Source organism: Myotis lucifugus, unplaced genomic scaffold, assembly GCF_000147115.1.
Source record: "Myotis lucifugus unplaced genomic scaffold, Myoluc2.0 scaffold_36, whole genome shotgun sequence".
Lineage (NCBI taxonomy): Eukaryota > Metazoa > Chordata > Mammalia > Chiroptera > Vespertilionidae > Myotis > Myotis lucifugus.
In genome coordinates, this window is record NW_005871084.1 from 5,030,905 (window position 1) to 5,049,418 (window position 18,514).

At 42.6% G+C, this 18,514-nt stretch overlaps 1 protein-coding gene and 1 pseudogene across 3 annotated transcripts in view; one reads left to right on the forward strand and one right to left on the reverse strand.

The window, feature by feature from the left end:
• Positions 1-18,399, reverse strand: part of RNF152 (ring finger protein 152) — a 65,198-nt gene extending 46,799 nt beyond the window's left edge. For 2 of the 3 annotated variants that reach the window (XR_002828881.1, XM_006087157.3), the window contains exon 1: positions 18,217-18,399. The gene's annotated coding sequence lies outside the window, so the exon portion shown is untranslated. Of the gene's footprint in view, positions 1-1,652; positions 1,769-18,216 lie in introns of those variants that run through there. The other variant, XR_002828880.1, reaches the window with a different exon arrangement.
• On the forward strand, positions 9,159-9,653 carry LOC102429269 (annotated as a pseudogene).
• Positions 18,400-18,514: the final 115 nt, after the last annotated feature.

Here is an 18,514-nt window from a genome sequence, read left to right on the forward strand (position 1 = left end):
TAAAAGTCATTTATGAACATCAGTCCACACATTCTCTGAAGGCATAAGAGTTCTTTCTCCAAAACCCAAAGAATGGATTTGTTCTCTGAGAAAATGGAACAGAACAGATGCTTGGTATCAGATTCTAACTAATTGGTACTAATTACTAGAGGCTTTTTGAGGCTGACAGAAATGAGATCATATTAGTAAACAAATCTCATGAAAGGAAAATTAGAGCCATTGCACTCCCAAGTATTTTCCAAATCTACCTTAATAAGCAGTTTCATTCTGTTGGTTCACAACCATCCCACGTACCATATTACGTGAATTTTGTCTGATTAATTTTAGAATATTAAAACTAATTTTTAGCTTCTACCACCGTGTTACCCATTTGGTCTCTGAGTATATTTTGGTTCCTGCAAACCTACCCCCAACATCTTACATGAAACCAAAGGCAAAACTCAGGGTAATTTGCCCTAATCCAATCCCCTTGCTGCCACCATCTCAGAGCATTAACTGACTGAAGAGAAGACTCAATCAAGCTAGCCAATATGTCTTTTGAATAGTAGACAAATATAAGCTAAGCCAATGGTGGTAACCAATATATTATACTTCTAACTCACTGAAGGTACAAGAATCCACTACCAAGATGTTGGGCTTCCCCAAGAGAAAAGAAAAGTTCCTAGTCCTTAACCAACCAGTAGCATGAAGATACCATAGCCCAAATAGTGTGGGGGAATATTAAAAAAGTGGAAGATCACTGTAGTCTCTATGACTGTAGTCTCTATCACTGTAGTCTTCTATGACTCTAGTTACAGTCATAGAAGCATGAACAGACTGAACCTCAGAGGGAAGAAAGGAGAGGGTGGATGGGAAGAGATCAACCAATGCACTTGTATGCATAACCCATGGACATGGACAATGGGGTAATGAGGGCCTGGGTGCACGGGAAGATGGGAGCAGGCTGGAAGAGATTAATGAAGGGAAACGGAGGACCTATGTAAAACTTTCAACAATAAAGATTTTTTTTAAAGAATTTAAAAGATATATCTCAACATTCTGAATAAAATGCAATAATATTTTTTAAAAAGTACTAGTTAGAGTTATAACAATTCATGACAACATTTACTGGTAAAAAAAAAAAAATGAGATCATATATATATATATCAGGTACCTGGAATGCAAAGATGCATAGAGGCCCCAGCTAGTTTTGCTCAGTGGATAGAGTGTCAGCCTGCAGACTGAAAGGTCCCAGGTTCAATTCCAGCCAGGGGCACGTGCCCAAGTTGCGGGCTCGATCCTCAGTAGGGGGTGTGCAGGAGGCAGCCGATCAATGATTCTCTCTCATCATTGATGTTTCTCTCTCTCTCCCTCTCCCTCCCTCTCTGAAATCAATAAAAATATATATATATTTTTAAAAAGATGTATAGGGCAGGCACAGCCCTCAAAGGACACACATCTACCACAGGTCAGCAGCTGGCCATCCCCAGGACATACACTAAGATCTGTGAGATGTAGGAGGCAGCCTAGGTCATTGTCAGCTGCAATCATCTAGGATTCAGATAGGATGTGAGTAGGGTATTAACGGAAGAGTTAGGATTTGAACAGAAGGACAGAGGAAGAACGAGAGGGCAAGTATCCTAAAGGAGGCAAGAAGGGGAAGGCAGGCTTGCCTGCAGCACAGCTGGGGCTGATGAGTTAGCAGACAGACCAGATGAGCAGAGGGTCTTCCAACCAGATTCCCAATATCCCAGGCAAGGTTCGGAATGGAACATTCTTCACGCATGGGCTGTAAAACATTTTTAAATATTTTAAATCTAGGAAAAATCATAACTAAGTTGGGGATAATAAATATACACTAAGCCACACCAGAACATGAAGTCACATATCACTCCTAGTTTTCAATAAACGCGTGTCCTCTGCTCCAGAAATTAGACTTTTTTCTTTAGGCCTATGTCCTTCCACAGCCAGCTCCCTAGAGGCTCTCTCCCCCACTTGGCAACGTGGTTCAACCTCAGACTCATAATGACCATCTGGATGGGATTACTCTTAAAGGCACAGCTCTGATCCATCTACTAAATGCCATTTCCAAATTGAACTTTTGATTTCTCTGAAATCTGGCCTTTTCGATGCAATTTTATATGTGTTACCATTATCCATCCAGGACTTCAGACTTGAAAACCTGTTTACCTCCCACCTCTCATTTAATCAGTCTCTAAAATTCTGCTAATTTTGTCTCTAAAATGTGTCTTTTATTCACACATCCTTTCCATTCCTGTCACCCTCCCCTGGGGTCCAGGTCTTCACTGTATCTTCTCCGGACATGGGCTGGTCTCCCCACCTTTGTCCTTTCCTGCTCCAATCCATATCGCCTGCTGCCAAATTAAGTTTCAGAATATACAGCTTCATACCCACATCCTTCCCATCCCCCAAACCACCAATGGCTTCCTGCCAAACAAATCCAAAACCCCTGTTCCCACCAACATTTCTCATCTTTTTCCTATTAGTCTGGCTCACAGCTCTATGGCCCAGTCATAGTGCATTATTTGTTGTCCAGAAGACATGATCCACCCTCCCCTACCACCTTGGTACTGCAGGAACGCCACTCCACCTGCCCACATGTCCAGATTACTGCCTTCCCTTCAAGGACATCATCAAATGCTACCTCTTCTATCCAGCCATTCTGAAACCTCGAGCAAGGAGTAATCTTTCCCTCTCTAAACTCCAATAGCACTTCATCCAGAACCACCTGGCATTTGAGTTCCTTGTGTACCTGTATTCCTACTCCTACAGGGGTAACCTTCTAAAGGAGCATCTCTGTATGAAAATATCCAAACCAATGTTCTAAGTAAGTTAGCACTTTTTTTTTTAAGAATGGTCTTTTTTTTTTTAATTGATTTTTTACAGAAAGGAAGGGAGAGGGATAGAGAGTTAGAAACATCGATGAGAGAGAAACATCGATCAGCTGCCTCCTGCACACCCCCTGCTGGGGATGTGCCTTCAACCAAGGTACATGCCCTTGACCGGAATCGAACCTGGGACCCTTCAGTCCGCAGGCCAATGCTCTATCCACTGAGCCAAACCAGTTAGGGCAGTTAGCACTTTCTTATGAGGAGGCATTATGCCAAGAGTTATGGAAGACATAAGAGTATCAGCTGATAGCTACTTTGGAAAATTATGTTCGACCCATGCAAAAGAAATAAGCCCATGTAATAATATTAATAACTTTGTTTAATCATCATAAACAGATATTAGCTACTTAAAGTCATCAAAATACAGGACATCTCAGAGAAAGGGAGTCTCCTTAACAGAAGGAAAAATCTGAGGTAGCATACCACAGTGGCTTCTAGCACAAACTCTGAAGCCATTCAGGCTGGGTTCTAATATCAGCTCTGACACTCTCTTTGTGACCTTGGGTAAGTCAGTTAGTCTCCCTGTGCTTCAATTTCTTATAAATAAATTAAAGTAGAGATATTAATAAGACTGTGAGAATTACACACATACTATATGCAAAACACTTAGAGCCTGGCACACAATTAGTGCCATGCGTGTTCGTTAGTCCTATTATCATTGTGAAAATGTTTTCTATGCGGAGAAAAAAAACCCAAACAAACAGGAAGCAGATATTTGACAGTTCAGATGCCTAGCCAGATTTTTACTAGAGAGACTTCACCATCTTACAATCGTCAAGTCAGATTTGCTCTATTCCCTGACAAGGATCCTTTGACTGACAGGTAGGATGGGATTCACTAGGGGTGGCTCTTTGTACAATTGATTGAATGCTGTGAAAACAGAGCAGGCTGCAAGACCACTGAATCAAACACAAAGCTTTTAGCCACTGAGGGCTGGCCCACAAACAGCCATCGTTTGCCATAAACAACCCCACTGTTGTCATCCAGATGGGTGCCAAATGAAGCCCAATGACTTACCCATTTTGGTCAGTGGCTCTGCATAGACACACCACAAATGCAATTAATTGCTGCAAAAGAAATCTAGAACTATGCACTGAATTGAGTCTGATAAGCAAGGTTTTAAGTTGAGCTTTTTAAAGGACACTAATCCACAGCATTCAGTAACACTAAGCATGTATGAGTCCATTTCAAAGGCCATCACATCATACAGTGATTTATTAGCGGTGTGGGAAACAGCTGTAACTGGAGGGTACCAACATCTGTCATTTTCCCTCAAAATTTTTAGAACACAGACATAAATTGCCACAAATATCTCAACTTGAACTTGCATTGCAGGTACATATTGATACACAGTAAAATGAAAACTTCTAGGACACTTGATGCTTTATTATTTTTTACTAAAATTACTTATAGTTCATTACTGATATGTCATAATGATTAGAGTGGCAGAATAACAAATTCACATGTATCATCATCTCATTTTCTGATGAAAACAGAAATTATAAGAATTATGGTAATAAGACTGATGCTACACAAGAACAAACAAAAAATCTGTCTCTTTTTCCAAGGTTGAATCTCTGTTTTCATTCACTAGTTGGAATACAAACATGGCTACTTCAGCAAGGTATCTTCATTCCAAGTGTGAGAGGTTAGGCAAGATAGACTGACTGCCAAAATAAACACCCCAAAATCTCATTGGAGTAAGGTAATAATGGTTTGCCTTAATCTCTTCTTAACACTGCATTCCAGAGCAGCTTTGTAAGGGAGGCTCTGCTCCACACCGTCATTCAGGACCCAGGTTCCTTCCACCTTGTGGCTCCATCATACCCTAGGACTTCAGCATTCACCCCTGCAGCTGGCCAGCAGACCAGAAAGAGAGCAAGTGTGGAAAAGGCACCCCATTCCTAACTGCCTCTCATCTTTACATATATCCTATCCTGTCCATCAGAACCAGTCCTGTGGCCCATCTAGATGCAGAAAATAGTCTGTACAGTGGTTGTCAACTAGGGGACATTTTGACTCCTGGTGACATTTGGCAATGTCTGGAGACATCTTTGCTTGCATCTGGTGGGTAGAGTAAGTCCAGGGATGCTATATCCCACAGTGGGCAGGACAGTTTCCCTACAACAACAAAATTATCTGGCCCCAGATGTCAATAATGTTGAAATTTGGTAAGCATCTAGCCAGTTGCCACAATCGCACAACAATGCTCAGGTCTACCACTATTTTCCACTAACATACACTCAAATTAATTCCAACAAATCCACATTATCAATAGTTTGTTTATTCATTTGCTTCTGTTCATTCATCTAAACTCCTAAACAAAACAAGGTCCCTAAGGACAAAGAATTCACAATGGAGCAGGGGTGCAACCATATTTAGAATTATCATACACAGGCTTAAGTGGGATTAAAAAGAACAAATGGAAGGAAAGTTAATTCTGTCTGAGAGGGTTGGGGGAGGACCCATAGAGCAAGTGAAATGAAAGGGAAATCTTGATGAATATAGTTACAACTTCCATGAAGATGTTGTGGGGGTTGTGATTTGGGGTTTTTTTTTGTGTGTGTGTGTGTGTGTGTGTGTGTGTGTTTGCGGGGGGGTGGGGGGGGTATTGTGAGGGTGTGACCAGGGAAAGGGAACTGCATGAACAAAGCAAAGACAATATGAAAGGATATGATTTATTCCACTTTCTGATATGGGAGAAAATAGTAACTGGGATAGGAGGGGATTTTTGTTGAAACATGTTTTAATGCTGTTTAATGCTGTATTCACGAATGTTTTCAGCTCCTAGCAGCTGATCGAATCTCTCACACCTACATTCTGTAGAGTGGTCCCTCCAGAAACATTTCACACCACCACACTGCAGACACTTGTTAGCATAGGGCAAAGCTCAGGTAATAACCAGAAATCTCACTGCAAATTCCATCACCAACTCTCTCAAACAACATGGCCTCAAAATCACATCAAATCGATTTGGTGGTTCACCAAAACCATCCATCTTCCCAAAGACAGGACAGTTTAGAAGTCAAACCTCTTAAATTATGTTACATTGAACCTGTTTAAGTTTTCACCTCTTCCCATTCTTAATCCCAGTGGTGAATGTGGGTCCCAGGATGAGGTTAAGAACATGGACTGCCTGGACTCCGGCATATCCCGGCTCTGGCATAAACTCACCTAAGTTTCTAGGCTCAGCTACCTCCCAGATAACAGGCTTAAAGTACTTAGCACTATACTTAAAGCATATAATATCTAAATACTATTATCCTTATACTACAGTTAGGTCCCCCAACCCCAAAATTATTGTAAATTGTGAAATCTAACATAGTTTGGGAAAGAAAATATCTGATCTACTTCCATGTCATTTTGTAGAACATTAAGAACAATTGCAATTTGCTTTGGGCAAGATGTTTTTAATTCCAGAGCCAACATCACAGTGTAAAATAACAGTTGTTCTTGATTTTGAAGCTAAAATTGAATTTTAAAATTGCTATATTCCTACACAAATATTTACCCTTCTTAGTCTCTTTACTTACTCTTCCTCCCTCAAACTGTTGTCTCTCTCTCTCACTCTCTTTCTACTTGTCTTATTTTAACTGTGATCAGCTTTGGGAAAACAAAGTGTATTGAGCTGTTAAGTACTATAGATTATATTGAACACACCAGTCACCTAGTACTAAAAAGCCTCATAAAAGGAAGAAATTTGTTTCTTTACAAGTCAGAATCTCAAAGGAGAAGTTAAAATGAGGGAAGTGGACTGCAGAACCCAGAGACGAGCCAGCATGTTCAGAATCGCTTCCTCCTATGGTGGGGCAAGAATTCCAGCTTGCAGTCCACCAGTCATTTATTTCTAAGATTTTAGTCTAAGTGAAACCCCATTCACCTGTACCGAAAGCAGTAACAGAATCTAATGGTCCTGCCCTTTGCAATAAGTCAGAGGTAAGGAATTAGATGAAAGCTGAGGCAACTAGAACCAAGCTGAATCCTGCTTAGACTTCACAACTGATTGTTACAGCCCTTCTAATTTACAAGGAATTCTAAAAGTTATCCTAAGGAGCATGTTAAAGAGAGGGTTTGCTGCATCTACAGACAGGTTCCACAAATAAGGTGAAATAAGTCTGGGGTAAAACCCGACATGTTCTTTTTAACTTCTTAGTGAAGACATTTTTCTGTAAATGAGCTTCTTATTGGGAAGTATGACCACCAAGGGATGCAATTCTCAAATACTTTATTTATTATTTTGTCATAAATCCAAGGTGTGTGAAGGATTAATTTCTGATAGACCTGATTCCAATGTTGGAAAAAATAAGTGAACTACTGACTGCAAAGAAACACTAATTCTTTGAATTGATGTTTTTCATTTTGTGTACAGAAATAAAGGTAATTTATTAAATGAATTCTGTTTGCCTAAAAGATTCCCCTTTTTCTTAGACGAAGTAATAGACCATGAAGAACTCTGGCTTATTGGGAACATCAATGAATATATCTTGGCAGACATAACGATTACAGGGAAATCTGACGGAAGGGGTGATGTAGATGTCTAGCAATTGCCTTCAGGTGCTCTGTGGATGGGATTCACAGAACTGGCGACCAGCCAGCTCATGACTGTTGCTGGCAATAGGCTGCAGGTCCAACCCACACCAACCTAACACCTCCAGATAACCAGTTACACTTCCAAAGAAGAAACAACACAAAGGGTTATTGTTTGAGACATCAGCTAAACACTAGAAAAATGGTGGCTTATCTAAGGGTTTTATCGGTTGCCATTGAGGGGGTGGAATAAACTTTTCTCTGCCCTCCAGGTTCTTCTGGATGGTCTAATAATCAAATAGACATGAGACAAGATTAGCAAGAGGAAATAACCGAAACCAGAAAGTCAGAGACACCCCCCCACCCCCCACCCACGAGAGGTTCAGAGGCAGGAAGGTCTGTAAGACGTCCTCAGCTAGGGATGAGGTCATGCACTTTGGGGAGGCTTCAAAAGCTCATGGCAGGATGATCAGAGCAGATGTTTAGTAAATAAAAGTTGCTGCCACATAGGTAGGTCAAAAAGTCATCTCTTACTATGGCCAAGGTCCTAATTCAAGTTCTTCTAGGTAGTAAAAGGGGAGGGCAGAAGTTTTTTTGAGCCTGAAGCTAAAATTGTCATTAGTTCAAAACAACCCACGCACCATCAATCTCACGAGTTAGAGATTCAGAGAGAAGGAATACCAGCAAATTGGAGTCAGGGCTTCAGACATCTCCACTCAGTAATACGGCACAGGCCTGGTTCGCTTCCCAGCCCCTCATGGCATGAACAGACTCACTAAGAAATCTCTCCCGTCTCTCTGGGAGGAAAGCACTGGGCACTGTGCTCACAAGCACCCCCATCACAGTCCACACTACGTTCATGTTCATAACATGGGCACATTCCAGAAGCATCCTAGCTGCAAAAGGAAAAGGCAACTTGTCTGCTAGCATCCCGTGGTTCCACCAAAAAGAAAAAAAAAGTCAAGAAGAGCATAGGCTCACACATAAATACACTCCAGACATCAGTGCACCGAGAAACCCAGAGCAGATCTAGGTTCATGCATTTTCAAATTAGCTCCCAAAGGGCCCACACTGAAATCCTACAAGCAGCAACCCAGTCGGAACTAAAACCCCGCTCTCCAAGTTATTTCTGAAGAATTGATTACACCATTCCTTCAACAAGTGCCTGCAGTGTACCAAGTCCTGTGCCACACAACTCTACCAAGCACAACAAATACCACTGTTGCCAAAACCGGTTTGGCTCAGTGGATAGAGCGTCGGCCTGCGGACTGAAAGGTCACAGGTTCGATTCCGGTCAAGGGCATGTACCTGGGTTGTGGGCACATCCCCAGTAGGAGATGTCCAGGAGGCAGCTGATCGATGTTTCTCTCTCATCGATGTTTCTAACTCTCTATCTCTCTCCCTTCCTCTCTGTAAGAAATCAATAAAATATATTAAAAAAACAAAAAACAAAAACAAATACCACTGTTGAAGTGTAATTTCTTAAAGATCCCATTAACTTTACATTTAACTTGTATTGTCTAGCTTTCTTGCCTTTATTAAACAGCTTTCTTCCTTAAAATAATAATAATCCCATTCCAAAAAGCAGATTCATAAATTAGGGGACTGACAAAGCCACACTGCCTCCACCTGTCTATCCACAGGACAAGGACAGGACCCCTAAGTAGAGTGAGCAAACTACCCTGGGTCTTCTGGGATTGTTCTGGTTTTAAGTAAAGTCTCGCTCTTGCAACTCGGCCACCGACATGCCATCCAGACTGAGGGAGACCCGAAAACTTTGGGGCCACGTGAGCCACGGCCACGGCTGCATCCGCAAGCACAGGAAGCACCTGGGAGGGGGCGTCGAGGTAATGCTGGTAGCCTGCATCATCACAGGATCAACTTCGACAAATATCACCCAGGTTACTTTGGGAAAGTTAGTATGAGGCATTACCACTTGAAGAGGAGCCAGAGCTTCTGCCCAACTGTCAACCTTGATAAACTGTGGACCCTGGTCAGTGAGCAGACACGGGTGAATGTTGCCAAAAGCAAGAGTGGAGTTGCTCCCATCACTGATGTGGTGCGATCGGGCTACTACAAAGTTCTGGGGAAGGGAAAGCTCCCAAAGCAGCCTGTCATTGTGAAGGCCAAGTTCTTCAGCAGAAGAGCCGAGGAGAAGATTAAGGGTATTGGTGGGGCCTGTGTCCTGGTAGCTTGAAGCTACATGGAGGGGAGTTCATTAAAATGTCCAAGTAATTTAAAATAAATAAATAAAATAAAATAAAATAAAATAAAATGTAAAGTCTCTCCACCCAGATATCCTCTTAGTCCTGCACAAACTGAGTCCAGACCCTAGGACAGGGAGGTCCCTTGCAGGAGGTCCTTGTTTTGCCGGGGAGGAGTGAAGCCACAGGAGAAAAAAGGTGGTGTCCTTTGGCTGTGGGCTGTCTCAAAACCAGCTCTCTCTGGCTTCCTCCTGAGATGGCCTATCATTTTCAACTCTGGGCCATTTAAACAAAGCTTTACAAAGGCTCTCATGACAATGACACAAAAGAAATTCCTCATAAATGCCAAAGGCTGTAGTTATTTGGATGTGGTTATTTAGGTTATTTATCTCCATGGCTAGTTTAAGAGCTTCTTCCGGACCAAGACTGTTCATCCTGAGATTTCCAGCACAATGACTGGATGGTAGACGCTGAATAAAATGGACTTCAATCACATTTCCATTTATGTAGCACTTGTGATGTATAAGGCAACGCTTTATATGAATGATCTCACTCTTAAATAACTCAACGAGGTTGATGGTCTCCCATTTTACAGATGAAGAAACAAAGGTTCAGTCAGACCATATTCACTCAAGGTCATTATGGCAGAGCTCACATTTGAACCCAAACTCCTCTCACTTGAAAACGTTTTTAGAAGCCCTGGCCTGGCAGTTCGGTTGCAGTGGTTCTCAACCTTCTGGCCCTTTAATACAGTTCCTCATGTTGTGACCCAACCATAAAATTATTTTCGTTGCTAATTCATAACTGTAATGTTGCTACTGTTATGAATCGTAATGTAAATATCTGATACGCATGATGGTCTTAGGCGACCCCTGTGAAAGGGTTGTTTGACCGCCAAAGGGGTCGCGACCCACAGGTTGAGAACCACTGGGTTAGAGCATAGTCCCAGTACACCAAGGTTTCAGGTTTAATCCCCTGCAGGTTGAATCCTCAGTCAGGGCACATACAAGAATCAACTAATGAATGCATAAATAAATAGGACAAAAAATCTTCTCTCTCTCTCTCTCTCTCTCTCTCTCTCTCTCTCTCCCCCCCCCCTTCCTTTCTGTAAAAATCAGCATATTTTTAAGTACTCAACTGAATTCGAATCAAGTAATGTGGGCATATATGGCAAGGGAATCAAGAATTGAGAGAGAAAAGTATCAGATTCATTTCTTTTATTCTCTGCCCTTTACCTTTGCCATTGCCTAAAAAGCAGAAAATCAAATTAATTATGAGTTAAGTTCACATGTTAAGTTACAGCAAGGCAGGTATTTTAGTTAGAATTGTGCAGAATTATGCCTGGCACCCTAACCGGTTTGGCTCAGTGGATAGAGCGTCAGCCTGCGGACCCAAGGGTCCCAGGTTCGATTCCGGTCAAGGGCATGTACCTTGGCTGCAGGCACATCCCCAGTAGGGGGCGTGCAGGAGGCAGATGATCAATGTTTTTCGCTCATTGATGTTTCTAACTCTCTATCCCTCTCCCTTCCTCTCTGTAAAAAATCAATAAAATATATATTTTAATAAAAAAAAAGAATTATGCCTGGCAAACAGTAAGCACTCAATATTTAAGTAAATTTAATAAAAACAATTGTATACCTAAGTCACTGATGTTCAGTGTTTCCAATGCTATTTTATCCACCCCCACATGTGAATAGATGTATTCTGAAGCATCGTGTGGAGCAGTAATGGATCAACAGATACTTACCACAGTTAAAAATGGCTTTCTACCTGCATGATTGAATTAGCTGGTACCACATGAAATGACAGGAATCCTTATGTCTCAGGCAACAAAGGGATAAATTCTCTCAACAAAGTACAGAGCTCTATCCAGTGCTCTCCAACCACTTTTAATCTCATATTAACCTGTAAAGAAGCAATTTGCAAACCTACCCCAGAGCAATACAACTGCAAAAGAATGTCACACTAAATACTTTGTTTGGGGACATTTATCTTAGCTCCATTCACTATTTGTCAAGCTGAGAACATTTTAATGTTAATGTATTCCTGGCCATTTTCTCCAAGCAATAGAGCACATTCCCTCTTTCATAATAATACTATCCATAACGATCAAGCATTCCAAGTGTTAAAGAAGATCTTCTAGTCCTGGCAGGTTTGGCTCAGTGGATACAGCATCCTGGCCTGCAGACTGAAGGGTCCCAGGTTTGATTCCCAGTCAAAGGCACAAGCCTGGGTTGCCATCTCGAGCCCCAGTAGGGGGCGTGCTAGAGGCAATGGATCAATGATTCTCTCTCATCATTGCTGTTTCTCTCTCTCTCTCTCTCCCTCTCCCTTCCTCTCTGAAATCAATAAAAATATATTAAGAAAAAAAAAAAGATCTTCTATCAGGTGGGTGATATTCCAAAGAAGTGAGGTAAACCAGATGTCTGTCACAGAGGCACTTATGGTCACAAGTTAATTAGGAAGATATGTTAGCCAGTTGTAGGCAACTGTTACCCACTGGTGTCAAACCCTAACAGCACAGTCTGCTCCTTGAGATTGTGGGGTGCAAAGTTCTAATACTGCTTGCTTTATGTCACCAAGAGAGTGTTTTCTTTTTGTTGTTGCTTTAGAAGAAGCCAGCTAATTGAAGTTGAAAAACTGACTGTCAATAACAATTCATTTTGTTAGAACGATGAGCCTCATAGAGACCATTCTCCTCCCAACCATTGGTATGCAGGCTGTAGCCTGGCAGCTCTAATTTGATTCAATTTTTAATCATTATTAATGCAAGTAGGCAAAGCTCTTAAAAATAAGTCTCTCTTAAAAGTTCCTTTAAATCTACAGACCAAAAGTATCTATAATTCCTTTATCACAGTAGGTCAAAATCATTTCTGTATTGTGAATGATTATTTACTGAGCCCTTACTTTGTACAAACATGGGGGGGGGGAATACAAATAGGGTCAAACCTCATCAAGTCTTTATCTTTAAGGATTTTGCAAAGGAACTGAGATCCTGCTGGTCCTGGTCTCTACATCTACCAGCTCAAAGAGGGATGTGTAACCCTCACCTCTCCCCCCACTCAGGAATGACTGGAAGAGTCCTTGCTCTCGTGATGTGAGGCTTGATGATAAAAGACATCCTGAGACATCTTTTCAATACCCCTTTAGCTTGAGTGGGTTTCTGTTCTTTGCAATTAAACAGAAACGAAAAGACACATCAATCTTAGGTGATGATACAAGACAATATATAAGTGCCCTCTGTAAAATGAATGAGTGAATGTTGAATGAAATGAAAGATGGAGGCAACTTTGCCAAAGCACTTTGGAGTGAAGGACTGGTAAGTTCTGAAGTGACAGAGTTAACTTTTTCACACGAGTTAAGAGCGGAATCCACCTTTAAAGATGGGGTATAGGGAGAGGACACCGTAGGCCACAGAATGTTCCAAAATTAAGAAAGAGGCTATGCAATGTGTTTTTGAGAAACAGTGGGTTAACCATCCTAGCTAATGGGGTGGTTTAAAATTAGGCAGAGCAAGTCAAGGTTGAAATAGCTTTTAAGAAAAGAATATGAGCTTCTCCCCCCTCCCACAACCAACAAACAACAACAAAAACCATAAGCCACTGAAGGTTATTACACAAGGGAACAAACAATTAAAACAGCATACCATTGTAAGGGTATTTTGTAATATGAATTGGTAGTGGGAAGCCAGGAGGTGAGGGTACCCACTGTAATAGCCCAGAGAGAAACAAGATTCTCAGTCAGGATGGGGCAGTGGGGGTGGAAATTAAGGGAAAGGTGGGAACTGTCACTAGGGAGGGACAGTTAACCCATTCATAAACAGAATATCAATATAATAACAATGCTCCCTATTTCCACAGTGTCTGTCTGTCAAAGCTTTTACCAAAATCTTCTCAATTCGTACAGAAGTCCAGTGAAGAGTGTATCCAGTGTGATTATTTGAATTTATAAATGGGAACTAAGCCAGAAAAGTCACATTTCCTGGTGGGTAGGAGTAAGATGGGAGGAGCAGAAAGTAGTGAAGAGCAGAAAGAGAAAAGAGCACAGAATAGGGCGTGATTCCACTTTATTCTGATGACTTCGTCCGACTTTGTCCCAAGGTGGCACATCTGCATTTGCCCCACATCTGGCCTAGTCATTTTGATCCCTTTTTTGCATGAAGGTCTGACATCCCAGGAAGTCCCTATGATGTTAGAATAACTTTTATCATGCAGGAATGAGTTTAATCTATGCAGGAATAACTTTTATCACTTGCAATGAGTTTAATCTATGCAGGAATTAACAAATCAATTGGTGAATAAGGAGTCTTTTCCCACTCATCCCCTCCACTCCCAGCACAGCACAAGCAGCCTCCTCCCATGCCCCCTCCACCACCCCCAACCCTGCCCCCCAGATCCACAAGGAATGTCCTCTCAGCCTCAAGCAGCCATACAGGGTCAGGCCAGGAAATCCCAGGCTGAGAAGCACTCAAAGGAAATGCAAGTTGCATATACACAACTTGAGGCCTTCCTCTTTAAATCTGACAATGACCAAGTCAAGCAGAAGTAGAAAATCCTTTAAAACAAGTGCTTATTTTATCCAAATTGTGACTTCTATCATTGAGGCCGACCCCTGGAATAAATACCCAGTGCAGCTCCAGAAGCCCTGAGGGAAGGAGCAGGAAAACCAACGCCTTCCTCCCTTCAGGCTCTGTGACCTTGCCCCCGGCAGCGCCAGGAACCATATTCAATCCACAAGTGTCTACCTGGCTGGCTTCATTAGGAAATTAAAGTGATGGGAAGTCAGAGGCCAAACAAAATACAGAAATGTGTTTTGGAGCTTCCCAAATGTATTCCAAGATTAGTCCCTCAGGGCTTAATTTTCCCTCTCAGTCTGTCCTCGCTCTCAGCCCAACCCTGCACTGGTTCTTGGAGGTCAAGGCTATATCTGGTTCCCTTACTTGGTTTCTTGGCTGCTCATCCCCCACTTCAGAAGCTTTTTGGGTGCAACCTTTAGTTACTCAAGGGACACTGGGCCAGGGGGCAGCCTCTGTGTTCTCAGGCCAACACTCATGTCCTCTAGTCACTGTGACTCGAGGGCTAACGGTCAGCTCACTCTGTCACCCATCTGTGGAGAACTGTCTTCACGAAATGACTTCAACGAGGTGATTGAGTCAGAAGCAATACTATTCTGTTCAATTCCATGCTTTTGCTAAAAATACTCATCAAATCCTAAAAATTCTAATCCATGCATGTATTTATCACAACATGAACCAAGATATCTGAGTGACCCGCACTTCCCACAGCCAAATCTCTCTACAAGCCACCAACTGCTTGTTCCAGAGCTCTTTGCAATGCCTGTTTCACCCAACTGTTTGTAGGGAGTGCAGCAAGGAAGGCCTTAAAACTTATCATCATAGTCACCCTGGTTGCTGATGGAAATACGCACGCACCAGAACTCATGAGTGTCCTATTGGTCCTGTGACCAAAAAAGCTCTCATCCAAATTGCTCTTTCTAAACATCAAAGTGACAAGAGTATGACAAGGCTCCCCTCACTCACCCTTGCCTGTTCTAGGTCCCATCTGTTGCCCTAGTCTTTGCTGGATGAGGCCACCCCGTGGTTGATGCTCGGCCCTTTGCCACTTTTTCTACCCTGAGCTGTTCCAAACAAACTCAGGAAGTCTTAGACAAGTGGCAGATGGTAAGGGAGGGAAAGTCGGTAGGTAACACCTCTTGGTTACATAATGCTAAGCACCGAACCTCCTAGAATCAACCAGCCTTGGAAATATCTCCTGGCCTCGCAATTCAGAATAAATAACTATGCAGAAAGAGAGAAAATTACAATTTTTTCACTTGATGACCAGTGTACAGTCATATTAGATTGGGGCAGAACTAGATTAAGATATATATCACTCATTCATTCATTCATTCATTCATTCGATTCTTGTGTAATGCCCAGTATCTACAAAGCACTAAGCTGGGCCCAGTAGGGATACACTTCATAAACCTGTCTAGGCCACATCACTTGTGGAAGCTATTAGTGCTGCTCCCTACATCCCGTTCTCCCTTTTCAGTACAAGAAATATTGAATTGTGGCTAAATGGGGTCACAGCACTAGTCCTGGCAGAGGCAATGTAAGTCACTTCTGGGTCAGATCATGTCATGAAAACAAGATCCTCTAGCTTCCTTTCCAGTGCTGCGGGGATCTTGCAAGCACACCCGAGATCACACCTCCATCGATTTGGGTCCTGAGTGACTACAATGGGCAGGACCTACCTGCTGACCACACTGGACACACACCATAGGAAAGAAACCAGACTCAGTACTCAGCCACTGAGATTTGGAGGTTATTTGTTACTGCAGAATAACCTAACCTATCTTGCTGATACATTACCATTTTAAAAAGAGAGGAACCTGCAAAGCGCCCCCCGCCCCTTTCTGTTTTCTAAATCAGATCATTCAGAAAAGCAGACCTTGTTTCAAAATTCAAGTGCAGCAGGGACTGAATAAAACCTTGAAATGCGGCAGGTGCCGACAGGATGGACACATTCAAACCCTGAAAGAGTAAGGAATGAAAACAGAATGACTTTTCAACAGCAGTGAAATCTAACCATTTGTGAGATTCAGCTGACGAGTTTAAAGGCCATGAAGAAAAGGTCACCTTCTAACAACAGGCCCAGTCACTTACAAAGTAGTGAGCGCCCCAATGAAAGAGGCATTCAAGTAAAGGCTGAATGGTCATATGCCCCCTCCTCAGCAGTCCCCCTCCTCTTACTCTTTCTCACTAGCTACTATTGAACTTAACAAGAATCACGTCATCACTTCTCTATTACCCTGTAAGCTCCCTGAAGGTGGCTCATTTTTATGTCACCACACCACACCCCCACTCCTTGGCCCTTATCACAAGGCCCTTTATCTATTAGGTGCTTGATAAACATCTGCTGAGTGAATTAAATGAATGCTGAAGAAAGAGCTCTGGAGGCAAAGGTTGGTCTAATAACCTCTAGGGCTGCCCCTACCTAAAGCTAAACACACTACTGCAGACATCTGGGGGCGGGGCAGCCTCCACCTAAAAAAGTAAAAATAAAATAAAAATTGAACAGCAATATGACACTTTATTATGATTTATTACTGCACACAATTTAAAGCCACAGTGAAACCTAACACGGTACAATGTTCATCTTTGTTCCTGGATGTGCATTTACATGTGCAGGTAGCTGTTTTCTCATACGGAATTGTGTGTGTGAGGTGTTTATTTTTTCTATTTAAAAAAAAACACACCACACCCTTTGTTTCTATTGCATTGTTACATTCCCTATTACCACCATCACGTGGTTTTTCTTCTTGCAGGAACACAGCACACACCCTGCATTATTGCTGACATAAAAACTGTCAAAATACCTCTATCCTAACAGCATTACAAATCTGATCCTTCTAACGCCTTGGCCTTTGTTTCAGCTGGGACTGGGTAACTCTCCTACTTCTCCCAGTGATTCCTGCATGCTTACAGTAGAAGGATAAATGCCAGTGTCACTATATTTTTTTTAAAGTCACCTTTCAAGACAAAACTACCCTGGAGGTGAAGGACAAATCTTTCAAGTTATTTTATTTTTGTAAGGGTTTGGGGGGTGGGGGGAGGAATGGTGAAGAGAGAATCTGCCACAGATACTGTGCTGCTGCCACTGCTGCAGAGCAAGAACACCAGTAACCAGTAGCCTTTGGTCCTCAGCAACCCCTCCTTCCTACAAGACAAACCCCGAGTCCATGTCCATAACCATTCTTATCCCCTGCTACATGTGCAGGTTGCTGGGACTCTGCCCTCTAGGAGAAAATGCCAATGCCAAGGTGTCCTGTGTCTGAAGGTTACGTTTTCATTGAGCTTTTTCAAGATAACCCCAGATCTGGTTAGGTTGCCGTCAAAACAGGACTATCCTTGGAAAGAAAAGAGCAGGCCAGAGTTTTTGGAAAAGAACCAACAACCTAAAGATAAAATGCAGACTGAGAGCCTAATGGTTCACAGCTTTATAAATGGAAACTTAACTGAAGCTCTGTTTTCTGTTCTTTCTGCTCTCCCAACAGCCTTCCCTTCCACCTCCCAGTAACTTACAGCTGGCAGGGTGATGTTGCAAACACTGTTACAAGGAAGGGATGGAGGAGAAACATCATTTCATAAGAAAGTCACTACATTTGACTGGTGCTCTAACTGAGCACCAGTCCAATCTGTAATCAGCCTTAGGATGATACCTTCTCAACAAACACTATGTCCCACTGAAGCCAAAATATATTACTACAGATAAGAAAGCCAGCATATATCCAAACCCCACATTCAGATACAACTATGTATTGATTATATCAAAATTCTCATCCACAGAAACCAGGTGTAATTTACACAACCCCAAACGCACCCTGCCTGTCCTCAATGACTTCTTCAAAGGGAAGGTTTGAAGTCATTGGCGATTTCTTTCCAGCAGCCCCCACTCATCCTCCTCACGGGTAGGAATGGAATGGTGTGATGCAGAAACCACCCCAACGGCCCCGTGCAAAGCACTGTTGGCCCAAATGACCCGGGGACACCCAGGCGGCTACCCAGATTATTGGGGGGAGAGGGGGGTTACCTGAATCTGTCACCGAGTCTCTTTCACCCCCTTCTGTCTGATGGCATCAAGTGGAAATGGTACGCGTTTGGGAGGCAAGAGGCTGACAAGCAGGAAGCACAATTGAGTCTGAGCTTTGTTCAGCCTGCGGTGAAATACATGCAGTAGGGGTTAGATACGCGCAGCAGAGAAAGAAATCCAAGCTTCCTCTGGGCCAGCGGCGGAGGGGTGCACTGAGGTGGTGGGGGACGGCGGCGGAGGTGTGGAGGCTGGCGAGGGGGCGGAACGCTTCTAATTGTCTCTACAGGATAAATAACCA